General features: G+C 41.5%; 1 long non-coding RNA gene across 1 annotated transcript in view; it reads left to right on the forward strand.

Moving 5' to 3' along the window:
• LOC135975271 (uncharacterized) overlaps positions 1–13,110 on the forward strand; it is a 34,522-nt gene extending 21,412 nt beyond the window's left edge. Inside the window, exons 2-3 of the long non-coding RNA XR_010592198.1 lie at positions 10,941–11,035; positions 12,956–13,110. This is a non-coding gene — a long non-coding RNA (uncharacterized LOC135975271). The remainder of the gene's footprint in view (positions 1–10,940; positions 11,036–12,955) is intronic.
• The last annotated feature ends 1,640 nt before the right edge of the window (positions 13,111–14,750 follow it).

A 14,750-nucleotide genomic window follows, 5' to 3' on the forward strand; every position in this document is an offset into this window, starting at 1 on the left:
ATAGAAAGTGCACAGACAAGGCCCAGAATTGAAGCCTTTTTTTATTTGAGCAACTATTTGCATAATTTTTCTGAGGTATTTGCCCAGCTCCAATGATCAAACATGTCTCTTACTAATTAAACTTCCTTAATTACAAAGTCACTGCCAACTTAAGTCACATGTTGTCCCCCAAAAGAGAACTTAAATGAAAGAATTATAGAAAATCCAATTTCCTTGTCAGTATCTGTATTCTGTTTACTCTTTACACTATTTTAAGCTTGGATGATAAAAATCAGTTAAGTCAGTTTCATATTTGTATGTAGTCAGTTTCACTTCCAGTTCTTAATGCTGCAGGATTAGGGTTTCAAAAGCAATAGCTCATATTTCTTTGTTTGAACTGGAATATGTTTTTAAAAATAATAGTTTCATAAAACTTAAGACTAATAGAATTGTGGAAAGATTTTTATTTTTTAAATCAAATTTAAAAACTAGGCCAAATTTAATTTGACAGCATCTCTTTAAAATGATGGTCTTGTTTATGACAGTATAGAGCAGAGGCACAAAAAGTCAGAGGTCATTTTTTTTTGTATGAAGTATTTCTTATGTATGCAAGACTGTCTGGATGTGTAAAATGTCTGTACAGGACTGAGTCATCTTTTCTCTCATGGGATTTCTGGGGGCTACTGCTATCAAAGCTGACTGTGACAAACACATCTTAGATGGTAAAATGCCTCACATCATTGGCACATTTTATCTGAATCATCCATTAAAGCAGTATATCCCATTCAAAGGGTGTCTACTCATGGCAGAGAACAGAATCCCTTAAATTAATACTATATTCGGTCAGATCGATGGTTGGTCTAGCTCAGTGTCCTGTCTTCTGACAGTGGCCAATGCCAGATACTTCAGAGGGAATGAACAGAACAGGCAATCATTGAGTGATCCAACCCCCGTCATCCACTCCCGTAGCCTTAATGTGTGGCTCATGTTACCTACCATTGAAATGCAACCACTCTTGGTGTGAAAGATTGCAACTGTTTAGTGAACAGCAATATTGGAGAGAGTCCAGCGGAGGGCAATGAAAATGATTAAGGGGCTGGGGCACATGACTTATGAGGAGAGACTGAGGGAACTGGGCTTATTTAGTCTGCAGAAGAGAAGAGTGAGGGGGGATTTGAACCTGAAGGGGGGTTCCAAAGAGGATGGAGCTCAGCTGTTCTCAGTGGTGGTAGATGACAGAACAAGGAGCAATGATCTCAAGTTGCAGTGGAGGTGGTCTAGGTTGGATATTAGGAAAAACTATTTCACTAGGAGGGTGGTGAAACACTGGAATGGGTTGCCTAGGGCGGTGGTGAAATCTCCATCCTTAGAGATTTTTAAGGCCTGTCTTGACAAAGCCCCGGCTGGGATGATTTAGTTGGGGATTGGTCCTGCTTTGAGCCAGGGGTTGGACTAGATGACCTCCTGAGGTCTCTTCCAACTCTAATCTTCTATGATTCTATGAATAGCATTCAAGAACTGCAGACAGGAAATGAAGGAAATCGAAAATAGATGGGAGGAGAGACGGAGTTTAAATTTCTGAATCTGAAATAGTTCCACTCCTACAAAAACAAAGGGTTGAGATAGGCTGCTGGAGTTTCTGAAAATCTGATGATGGTGAATGGCTTTTAAGAGAATACAAATTACCTGACTCTTTCTAGACAGTTCAAATTACCAAGGGAGGGTGCGAAATCCCTGTCACTGGATCATTTTAAGGACAGGTTAGACAGGCACCTGTCAGGGATGGTCTAGGTATGCTTCATCCTGCCTCAGCGCTGCCTCAGACTCTCAAGGTCCCTCCCAGCCCTACTTTTCTAGGATTTCTATGAAATTGAACATTAAAGAATAATGTGCTTAAACCAGGTGAACCAAGCAGCTGTGCATTATTCTAAATAGTATGGAGTGAACATTTTGCTTGGGGGAGACTGTCCATTTTTTAATTTCTGACAACAGAAAGGGGTAAACAAAAGTCATACAACAAACCAGGAGAGGATGGAAGGGAAGAGAGAAGATGCTTTTTCAGAAATGAGTTGAACAAAACCCATAACAAAGAGAATATTCCACTGTCTATGCTAATATATTAGGTGGTGATGTGGACAGGCCATTAACTTTAAATACTGTCTTGATATGGGCCTTTGTAGGCGCCAATACGGAGTTTCTTTAGGAAGACTGACTTTTCATGCTGTTGTCTCAGTTAGTGGTGACTTCTCTTCCCTCACAAAAGATCTTGGATTGAAGGATTATTCTGATCTGTTCAGTGTTCCAAAGGGGTTGATTAATCTGAAAAACCTAACAAGACAGCTGAAACTGCTGCCAAAAACTGTCATCCAGTCAGCATTGTCAACTGCCATCTCTCTGTGCCTCTGCTACACAGACAGGGTTGCCTTTAAAAATATAGATTGACATTGCCTAATTCGGTAGCAACAGGGTAACTCGCTGGGAATGATTTAGTGGAATCTGAATTTTTCTTCTACCTTGTCACTTCCTAACAATTGACTTCTTCTGATAGCAAAAATTAAACACTATCAGCAAATCATGTCACAGGATATAATGCAGTGAGTTCAGTGGGAATGGGGATGGATCTGGGAATCTGCCTGAGGAGAAGGTGGCCTCAGGGGAGTGGCCCCCAGGACAGCAAGGGTGGACTTTGTGAGCCTGATTTGCCACTACTAGGCTTGTCCCCTGCAGCATCATTTAGAGCCTGTGCAAAGTGAATGTAAAACGCTACCCAATTGGATTCTTCACTCTCTCACATATGCCGGTGGTAGCATTTTAGACCCACAGGTGTGAATGATGACACAAGGTGCAAGCTGGAGGAGAATCGGGCCCTGGGAGTTTCAAGGGCGGGAGAGTTGAGAGCTTCAACCTGAGGAAATCACCAGTGGAAGGAGCAGAAGCTAGGGACATAAACCGACTCATGTCTAACCTGCATGCTCTGCTAATGTAGCTGAGAGTGGGTCTCAGTCCCTCTCTTGTGGCTAGCCTATGTGTAGACTTTGAGTTGATCACTGCCTTCAAAGCAGTGGAGCTGACCCTTAACTCGAGTGGCAGAGGATGCTTTCAGGTCTAGAGGATCTGGAAGGATAAGCTGAAGAAAAGAACAAGTTTAAAAGAAAACGATATTGTAACTACAGCCAAGTACTCCAGGAAGTGTTTAATGGGGCCACCTAATTAATGTCTCAGGCAGCCCATGGGACTCAGCCTTTGGTCTCCTGCTTCACAACACACCAGAGGTGCATTGTAAAGAACCCATAAAACATGCCCCATCGGGTCTTAATATTTAAATACAAAACACTCCTGGATTAACATAGGGTGGATGATAAAAGTGGTGCATCTAGCATCAAACCTGGGACAGGCTGTGTTGTGTGGTATGGTTTATTAAAGATCTCTCTTTATGGGGGAAAACCTGAACTATTTTTAGAATTTTAGATAAGATCAAAGCCCTCCAATTAAATGAGAGGAATAACTCCCTTAACTTTGTAGAACACCTGCATACCAGCTTGCTTCTCCTACCTCCCATATGCAAAACCCTGGAAAGGTATAAACGCCTCCAAGTGCATCTTGCTGTCTTAGCTATATATGGAACCAAAATGTATTGCTAAGAAAAAATAATACATTGTAATAGCAATCACTTCTGTTCTAGTTCTTAGATAGCATAGTGTAGGGTGCTATATAAATCCGTAGAGTAGACTTAGATTAAATACACACCCAGCAAACTGGCTTCCCTCTGCCAATTAACTTGGAAATGCAGCAGTGCTTTATTGCTTTAGGAGCCAATGGCACTTATTGGTTTCTTATATAACAATGTGACATCCTTATCCCATCAAAAAATCGAGCATCTGTCTATCAACCCATAAACGTCTTCATTAGATCTGATAAACTGACCCTGGCAAGCCAGCCTGGGGGCTGGACTGGCTCCACAAATTGAACAATTTGGAGCTAACTATGTAAAGGAAGAAATGTACTCTCTAAAGAGACATGAGAGAGCACTGCAGGATGCCAAGATGTGGTGCTGGAATGGTCTTATGGCTGGTCATAAAGGACTCTTCTTTGTCCATGGCAAGGACCAGATAGCATGACAAGGTCCAGGCACAGGTAAATGTCTCCAGAGTTACTGGGAGTAAGCTTAAATATAGTGTTATATTAGGCCCTGATCCTGGGAAGAGCTGAGCAGTTTTGAGCTACCAGTGAAGTCAATGGGAGTTGAAGGAGCCCTGTAATTTATAGGACTGTGACTGCGACTTAGTTGATGTTTATTCCTAAGCCAACTCCCAGTCACTTGTGGTTTATTTGCAACACTGACATACTGTCTCCTCCTCATCAGCTGACTGCCACCATCAGAGCCTTGTCCACAGACAGCAATAACCTTGGAGCTGTGGTTTCTGTTCTCGCCCCAATAGTCCTCATGCTATTAGAGTTTGCTCTCTGTCCGCCATAGTGTTCTCTGATTCTGGTCTACCCTCCCCGCTGCATAGGATAAAATGGACAGATGTGCGAGCTCAGCCAGTGGTATCAGGTCAGGACCTGGGTTCATGCTCCTGGGTTCATGTTTGAGGCTACAACAGCGAAAGGCTTTTCACAGTCCTGAGCAATGTAGTTAAGCCAACCTAACTTTGTAGTGTAGATTAGCCCTAACTCTTGCAGTTTTCTTATGAAAGTCGTGATATTTGCTGTATGTGTTTTGTTTTTTAAAGCCCCAGCTCCTGGAGGCATGTGATTAGGGGAGAAAGTGAACTTACTTTTTTACTTTTCCTTTTTTAAGTTTTTAGATGTTGTGGCTGCAGAGGAAAAACTTCAGAACATAAACTAAGTGCATTTTAAAGGCTCAAACCCCAGAAGGTAAATAGAGAAGCCCATAAAAAAAGAGTTTGTTGTTTTTATATAGAGAGAGAAGCCATATATATATGGGCTTCTCTCTATATATAAAAACAACAAACTCTTTTTTAAGCCAATCTCATGCTATATATTTTTTGGGGTGTGAATCATGATCTTTGAATGCTTGGGCTTGGCAGTGCTGGATTGTGCATCCAGCCCTTTGTACCAGTTTAACCCAAATCGGTTTAAAAATTTCACCTTTACTTAAATCAGTTCAATTTTCTGTGGGAGGCAAGGCCTAAGTGACCAGGGCTGAGAGTCTCAAACCTGCTCTACAACCATCATTGTTCTTCATGCAACTGATCAGTTCGTCTGGAAATCTAGCTCTAAAGCTTTACATTTCCAGAGTCTTTCTCTGAGTGGGCGCTGTTACAGAACGCTAATGGTTTACGTATCTTGCTCGCTCTGAAGTTGATGGAAGTTAGATTCCTGACTTCAGGATCGGGTGCTTAGTGGAGTGACACAGCCATGGGATAGCAGTCTATTTTTATACCAGAAGTGAGATTAAAACCCAAAGCCAGACTGGCAGCAGCAACCCTGCAGCACCGCCCACCCCCCACTTCTGATTTATCTCTGTCCAAGCCTGTTAGAGCAAGGGGCGGTTCTCGCCTACATAACAGCCCATTGTAGCTATAACTTCGAAAGAGGAAAGAATTTGTGATGAACATAAGTGTGCTCAGTTTAAGAAAACAAAAGACTAGGTGAAAGCTGTAACTGGGGTAACTATGCCAGCTTCTCCTAGTCCACTTTTGCTGAATTCTTGTTATACAATAGTAAGAGCTCTAGCAGCTAGCACTGTTGAAAGATGGAGGATTTAAAAGAGAGCTGTGATGGTTGGATTGGATTTCTGCCTATATTTGGACTGTATTTATTATTCCACTTCTATTAAGGTTCTTAAGTTATTCATAGTTGGGTTTAGACAAGAAATAAATAGCTAGGCAGCTGTGAGTACATGTCTGTTTGTGATTAGTCATTGCTACAACTGTTGTAAAATGTTTGGATTCACCAGCAAACTGTGAAAATTACCACAAATGGAACATAATATAATGACCAATTTGTGGGGTTTATTTAAAGTGAAAAGTTGAATTTTGTGATATTGGACTTGATCTAAATATATGACGGGAAATACAACCTAAAGAGTATAAAGGAGAGACCTGTGTTGCTTGAAAGCTTGGCTCTTTTCCTAACAGAATATGGTCTAATAGCGCACCTTGTCTATGTAAAGGAGAGAGACAGTGAGATCACAAGCCTGAGACTGAGCTATTTAAGATTTTGCTCTGTAGCATTTATTATTTCATGTAACTCACCTTCTCTGGTTCCTATGACAAATTTAAAATGGTATGAAAAGGGGTTTAATTACACCACATGCAATAGATAGACGATCATAGTCACTATAACCTTGGTAACGAAGGGACTGATGCAAAGCTTGCTGAGGTCAATGGGCTCAGGCCCGAACAGATTAGAAAAGAAATGATTTGAATGGAGCAGGTCAGGAAAGCAGGAACCAGGAGTCAGGTGAGAAGGCAGGGTCTGATATGGCCAGGGCCGGCTCCAGCTTTTTTGCCACCCCAAGCGGCGAAGCGGCACTTTGGTGGCAGCTCTAATGCGCCACTTAATTCTTCTGTGGCAATTTGACGGCAGGTCCTTCGCTCCCAGGGACTGAGGGACCCGCTGCCAAAGACCCGGACGTGCTGCCCCTTTCCATTGGCTGCCCCAAGCACCTGCTTCCTTCGCTGGTGCCTGGAGCCGGCCCTGGATATGGCAGCCAGGCAGGCATCCACTCAGTGTGAGGATAACTTCTTGTGCCTCTCTTTGGATTTAAATAGGAAGCCCTGACCGATCAAAGTAGTTTCAGGTTTCATGGTCTCTACATTCAGTTGGTTGTCGGCTGGGTGAGAGCAGGGATGTGTTGGTTGGAATCTCCTGAGGCCCAAGGTATCATGACACTTGGGAGATCAGGGTTCATCTCCCTTCTCTGCTGCAGACTTTGTGTGTGACCATGACAAGTCATTCGTCTTTCTGTGCCTTGGATTCCCGTCTGTAAACAGGGATAATGGTATTTCCCTGCTTCACAGGGCTGTTGTGAGGGTAAATACATTGCATCTACTACAAAAATGGGGACCATGTAAATTCTTAACGTAGATATACATATTATTTGTAGTGGGTTTTTTTGTAACTGAGGTAAATGTAGCTTATGCATTTATCTCCCACTTACAAGAACAGCTACTGGAGAGAATTCTATTATTAAGCTGCAAGAACCCTGTCAGCCTTGACGATTCAAAATTAGGGTTGCAGATATAGCCATAGAGATAGAGTTTAAGGCCAGAAGGGAGACTCTGATTCACAAAACATACTGAATGCTCACAGCTGCTAATGATGTCAATAGGAGCTAGGCATTGAACATAAAAAGTGCTATTAAAAATGCTAAGAACTCTGAAAAAAATCAGGTTTTAGGGGTGTCAATCTGGGCATCCAAAACTAATAGACACTTGACAACTTTGGCCTTAATCTATTTTTGCCTCAGTTTCCCATCTGTAAAATACCACCTCATCTCCTGGGGTATTGTGGAGATAAAACTCATTAATGTCTTTGAAGCACTCTGATATTACAGTGCTATGAGTACCGTTCAAAGCCAATGAGGACATTAACAATTTGTATTCAGTGCAGGCTTTTGATGGTGTACGGCAAATAATGTGTGGGACCATACACTGAATGATGAGGATACCTATTCAATGAGCACTGTCCATTTTGTAAGAGAATGAGGCAGGGCTCCTGTGGGGAAAAGAAATATGTGAGCTTATAATTAAAGATTGTATCACTATGATATGTAGGCACAAGAAGATTAAATTAAAGTTGCTTAGGAAATGCTAGAATTAAAGGTTGCCCAATTTGGCGCGCTTGACTTTGCAACCTTAACAGTCTTTTAACATAGTGTTCTTTCATTTTGATATGTAATTAAATATTTGCACCATGATAGCACTCAATGTGAAAAATGTTTTCTAAACTCAAAGGAAGGTAAGGCAGGGTCCCTGCCGGGATTAGCAAAAGGTTTCATCAGGCTTCTGCAAATGGTGGTAAGACTTTTGCATGTGCTCAATTATTCTTTTTCTTCTGACCCCTCTCAATGTAAATTATTTTATTAATAAAAGCATGCATGGACATTAGCATCTGTATGTTTTTATGTCCCTCTAGTTGGGAAATGGAAACAATACCATGCGACTTATCTTCCTAAATACAAGCAACATCGCTCAAATGTTGAATACTAAGTGTCAGATACTCAGTGTCAGATCTGATCATCAATCTACAGAGTGTATTTGAAAATAAAGTTAATGTGTAGAATGAATTCAAACAGGACAAGTACCTGAGTAGGGGGTAGAAGATGATCCTTTATGCCCCTGCTTGGGATATTTGTTCTGCAGGTCATGACATCAGGGGAATGGCAGAAAGTAGCCTTAGTAGGGCTGCTATTTTCCCTTCTGGGAAAATGGGCAGGAAATGGGCAGAGCTTTGACTCTTCCCTCTTCACCCCTCTCAAACACACTAGCAAGCACAGCGAAGCTGGCACTGGTCAAAGGCGGGACCTGGTCCCTTGAGCAAGAATGGAACCAGGGACTAAGTCAGAGTTCGTTCCCGGGGCAGCAGAACTATGTGTTGTCACTTATTCATCATAAATATGAGGGAAATTGCCATCCACTCATGCAACATCCATGAGCAGGAAGAAGTTAGATTATTTTCTCTGAATTATTCTATCAGCAGTAGCTGAGATGTGTTCTTCCACTTTTTTTGAAGTGAAGTGTCTGGAGTTCTGCATTTAGTCATTTTTTTTGTTTTTGTTACCAGACTTGAAAGTAGATGGATGCTGAAGTTCTGAATTGGATGGGGAATACAGTTTTATGTATTTATAACAAACTGGACATCAGGAATTGTGGAATATACTAAAAATCTGCATGTGACATAGCTACAGGCTCAGGAACTGTTGCAGTTCATTCCAAGCCTGGTGAGCTCTGTTCAAATAAGAAGTGCAGTACCTTGACATTTTTGAAAACCCCATTCCAATCCTCTGTGCACGAAGACACTGTGAATGTTTACATGTACTGTTTGGCATAGAGTATGCATGGTTCAGTTTGTGCTGTCACAAAGAGAAGTCATCTTTGAATGACAATCTTGCTAGATGTGCATTTTGATTCCAGCTGAAAAAACTCAATATAGTAGATTTCCCTTGTCAATTTCATTTTAAAGAAGGCTTTGTTTTCTCATGCTCTCACTTCTCAAAATGAGCTCCCTGGGAACCTCTCCAAGTACAAAGAGCAGCATTCTAGAATACCTTGCAAGGAAGAGGTCTGTTTCCTTCTGTTGGGCCTATGGATTTATCTAATAAGATATTTCATATATTCCCTATTGAGGTTAAAGCCAGAAGGGACCACCGTGTCATCTTCCTGTATACCACAGGCCACTACATTTTACCCAACTACCACAATACTGAGTCGAATAAGTTAGGCTAATCTCCTGAGGACTGACATGTTGTGTGCCACAGGCAGTGAACAGGAGAAAAACCCACCAAAAACATCTTGGGGCAAGTCCTCAGCTGGTGTAGTGCAGTATAGCTCCATTATCTTCAGTGGACTTGAGCCAGTTTACCCCAGTTAAGGATCTGTCCCCTCTTGCTTAAAACAACTTGAAAGAACTTGCATCGTAGTGCAAAATAGACCTGGTGGAAAAATGTTCTTGTTAACGAGTTGTTTGTTTTTAAAAACTGGTATTTATTCAATCTTTCCATAGAAAATGTGAGCAGATGTGTTACTGGACTGTGTGCAAGCATTAGTTACTATGGGCTTGATCCTACAAATACTTATTACTGGGCATAATGCTCACTACTGTGGGTGGCTCTATTGAGTTCCCAGTAGTAAACACTTCAGCAGTAGTGTTGGCAGGATCTGACCCTGCTGAATACATGGACAATAAACCTTTGCAGATCACCAAAGAAAACATTTACTTGTTGGGGCTGCACAAATTAGTGAGGGATACATTGTGTTTGGCCCTTATCTCTATAATGATCCCTATGGACTACGAGTGTTTAGATTTGTTATAATAGGAAGTTAAAGGGTATAAATCCTTCATCTTCAGAGCCTAAGTCAATCTCTTACTACAGAGGTTTAAGAAGAAATGTTCCTTGTGGGTAGGTTTTTCCATAATTGCCTAAGACAGGGTTTCTGTCTCTGCAGCAGCTAGGGTTGACCACTGTGGGAAATGGAAAACTGAACTAGATGGACCACCTGTCTGATCCGGTAGAGCAATTCCTACGTTGGCTAAAACCCTGCATTTGAACCCACATAAACTTTGTGAAAGTTAGAATCGAGGTCTTAAATTTACAGCTCTTGTTCATGCCTAGCACAAATGTACAACTTGGCATCAAAAGGACTTTTTATCCTAAGCCTAATTAAAACAGGTTTAAAAATAACCAAGAAAATTGGATTTAGGAGACCTTCTTCTTTTATAACTCTAACAAATGAAAATAATTCTGATGTATCCTCTGTATAGCAAATGAACTCTTCAAGAGACTGCCTGACTTTAGGCTATGCATAAGGTATATGTACAATTCAGAGAACGGAATTCATGAACAGTCATCCTCAAGAACAGATGAAAAGCCCGATAGACATTGGGCATCAAGTAGGATTGTGGCAAAGCAATGGCAGTGTGGTTGGGTCTGACAACCAACAACATTGTGATGCTTTGACAGAATAAGAACTTACATGTGGTGTCAATCATCCCTTGGGTGTCACTTCAAATTCATCTCTTCTCAGGAGGACATCCATCCCCATTGGCATCCAAAATACAGCTATCAATGTCACAAAGCCAAGGACAGAAAACATTGGAAGTAGCAGAGTGTAGGATGTGTTGCCCGAGTGTAACACGGGAGAAATATGGCTCTGAGACAGCGTGTTATCTCTACCCCAGAGGAAATAATTCATAAATGTGGACTAACAAGAGAGCAGTGAATGGTACTGAGAGGGTCACTGGAGCCCTGACTTTGGTTATCTTTCTTTCAGAGATTGGAGAGACAGATTAAAAAGAGTGCCTGAATTGCTGCATTATGAACTGATCTTCCACCGCTGGCCTCACGGGACCTTTGCCGTTAACTTCAGTGAGTACAGAATCAAGCCCCAAATGATCCTTGTCCTGGTGTGCCATTTTCCATAAATGTCTTTGGGATCCTCACATGAAAGTACTTCTTAAAAGTGGGTAATTTTCATAGTCCCCTTTTATAGATTAAGTGAGGCACAGAGATATGTGTTGCACAAAGGCACGCAGGAAGTCAGTATCAGAGACAGATCTAGTGCCTAGAACTTCAGAAGCTCTGTCTTCTCTTAAAAAGGGTTTGCTAATATAGGTATAGCAAAACCTTCTAGCAGAGATGCAGCTTATTCTGGCAAAAGAGATCTCTTGCTGATCTAGCTTAAACCAGTTCCCCAAATGGAATAAGCTATACTACAAAAGGATTTTTGTGTGTGTGGCCATTATAACTGCATCTACACTAGGGATTTTGTTCACACTCCTGACATAGCAATATCTGTAACACTCTCTAGTGTAGACCAGGTCTAACTTTCAGTCCTGTGCTTTCTGCTACACACTGCCGTGGGATTATCTTGTCCTTTTTCTCCTTGTGTTCAGAACCCAATTTATATTACCTGTCCCCACTCCCCCCAAAAAAGGTGCCGTCAGAGGGTTCAGTGTAGCTGGTAGAATTTTTTTCATCTGCCTTGTTGGTTGGAAAAATGAAGTTTCACAGAGAATAAAATTTTTGCCAAAAAATTTCACTTTTGAGATTTACTTTGGTTTTAGAAAAAATTAAAAATGAGAAATGTTTGGGGAAAGACGTGTGAACTTTCCTTGGAAATTGTGGGAAAATGCTCACTTACTATTTTTTTTAAACCTCTCCCCTACCCCCCCCCCCTTTTTTTCCCTCCAAAGGAGCTTTTTTTTTTAAAAAAAAAAGAAAGGTCACCCCCAAACCATTTTTTCCCCTCATTTTCTTACTACTTCTCCCCCTACTCCCACTTTTCCCCCAATGGGGAGGAGGAAGTGAGAAGGATATAAAAAGTAAGAATGGGATTTTTCCCTTGAAAACAAACCAAAATTTCACAATAGAAAATTTTCAAAAAAACGGTATTTCAAAATGTTAGTCGAGAAATGAACATTTTCACAAAAGGTTTTGAACAAAAATAAAATCTTTATTCTGAACATTTTGCAATGGTGGTGGGCGGGAAGAAAATGGCCAGTTTTGACCAGCTCTAGTATATCATGCTTTATATCAGAGGTTCTCAAACTGGGGGTCGGGACCGCTCAGGGGGTCGCAAGGTCATTACATGGGGGGTCGCGAGCTGTCAGCCTCCACCTCAAACCCCGCTTTGCATCCAGTATTTATAATGGTGTTAAATATATAAAACCGTGTTTTTAATTTATAAGGGGGGTTGCGCTCACAGGCTTGCTATATGAAAGGGGTCACCAATAAAAAAGTTTGAGAACCACTGCTTTATATAACAGAGTGGTCCCTGATCTAAGAAGCTTACTCTCTGTTAGGTTGTTAGGTAAGGTGGTAGCAATTCAAAAGCAAGAAAGTGTTGGTGTTTCTCCTTTTAGGAATGTGTATTATTTAAGAAAAAATACTTTCAACAACTTACAAGATCTTGTAAGCACTACTGAGCAAGTAGGCTGTACAGTGTTTCTCACTCATTTAGGGCTCTATACTACCCTAGACTACCAACAATTAACATCAGGAATTATTCTGTGCATAACTCTAAAGGAGGATATGAATCTTGGATGGGCAGATATTAGAAGTTAAACCCACTGGAGAACAAGCCCTGTGCTAGCCTTTCTACACTGTTCATTTGGAGGCAGTACTACACTTATCATACGTTCTTTTCACTTACATCTTGAATGACCACCCCGCCCTTGACACTGGAAATTAACAAATTTTACAGATAAAGAAACACTAACTAGTTAGAGAGTTGACCTAGACATTTTTTACTTTAGTGCCTAAAGGCACAAGTGTGTGCTCTTTCAGATCTGGGACCAGTTCTTTTACACCAGTTGTTGTACCACAGCACAGTGTGCTACCGTTGGAGTTCCCTCCACAGGAGAAAAAATCTTGGATACTTTGGGATTGCTCCCTCACGTACTCTAGACTCGCTCAGACCTCAGTAGGAGATTGCATGTGTAACTGGGGTAAGTACACACAAGCATGTCTAAACAGTTGCACATGTGAGCAGTGCATTTGCTCATGTAGTTGCAGTAACTGCGTTTGTAAACTGGGCGTGCATTTTTGTACCTTTTGCCCGTGTATGTGCAAGTCTGAACAGTTGGTAAACATTATTTGGGGGATGGAGGAAGACAAAAGAGAAAATGGATCCTGTCCATTCTACAGCCCCACTTCACCTCGGTTTTAATTTTTCTAGACAGCACAGATTCTTGGGCCTGGTCTACACTGGGGAAGGGGGGTGGGAATCGATCTAAGTTACACAACTTCAGCTCTGTGAATAACGTAGCTGAAGTCGACGTACTTAGATCGACTTACCGTGGTGTCTTCACTGCGGTGAGTCGACTGCTGCCGCTCCCCCGTCGACTCTGCCTGCGCCTCTCGCTGAGCTGGAGTACAGGAGTCGACGGGAGCGCTCGGGGGTCAATTTATCGTGTCTAGATTAGACCCGATAAATCAACCTCCGCTGGATCAATCACTGCCTGCTGATCCAGCGGGTAGCGTAGACATACCCTTGTACTCACATTCCAGTGTGCTCCAAACTAATTTTCTGTCTCTTCCCCATCTTACCCCACATTTGCTTAGTGTAACTAAGGTTTGTTGCATTCATACCGCATGGTGCACATATTGTTCTGTGTCTGCTCTGGATGTGTTTGTGTCTGGATAGAGGTAAGATATACCACAGCCGTAGGCAATGTGTGAAGCGTGCATGGTAGTGACAGCTCTGAGTGGAAAGAATGACATTATGTGTGTACATGTCAAAGTGCAGAAGGCAATGCTTACAGTGTGTTCTCTTGCCAATGCATAAAGCTGACTGGAGAAACGAGGAGAGAGAAATTACAAATCAGAGTTTGTAAATGATTTGACTGTTGTTTTGGATCATTGCTGAAGAGAGGGGTCCTTTTGAAGGCCTCAAAATCCACATATATCCCTGCCACCCATCTTAGACTTTATATTGTAGACTTAATTTTGCATGAAATAAATGGATACAATTGGAAAGGTCTGGGCATAACTTGTACATGCCACTGCCTCAATTTGTGCTTCCAAAACTCCAATTGGATGACTGACTGCCATCTGCATCTGCAGTTGCCATAATTGTGCATGCAGTCGGGGTAATGGTTTATGTAAATTAGGTTGCACACACTCAATTCTCAAAATCAGATCTTCTGAGACCACAAAACTGATCGCCCGTGTGTTTTTAATACTCTGTGGTGCAACCAGAACATTGCTGTGATCCAGCAACAGCACCCAAGAATTATCCAGTTCTTTATTTGGAATTTTACAAACAATAATAAAAGAGCACCGCTCTGTTCATTTCCATCGAAAATGGGCCCAAAGAGTCAAAGGTGTTAACATGACCCAATCACTGCAAAATTAATGGTTCTGGGTTTCTCGTATAGAAATGCTCTGGGCACTTGTGACGATCGTGTTTTAAATAACACACTAATAAACAAGATCCATCAATTACCCCAATCATATCAAATAACACTTATTTATGATGATGCTGTGTTGAGAGCCATCAGCTGCTATTAATTATTTACTTACACACACACACACACACACACTTATAAAGTACTGGAACAACAAAAACTAATCAACCTCC

Source organism: Chrysemys picta, chromosome 13 (genome assembly GCF_011386835.1).
Source record: "Chrysemys picta bellii isolate R12L10 chromosome 13, ASM1138683v2, whole genome shotgun sequence".
In the NCBI taxonomy this organism is placed as follows: Eukaryota; Metazoa; Chordata; order Testudines; family Emydidae; genus Chrysemys; species Chrysemys picta.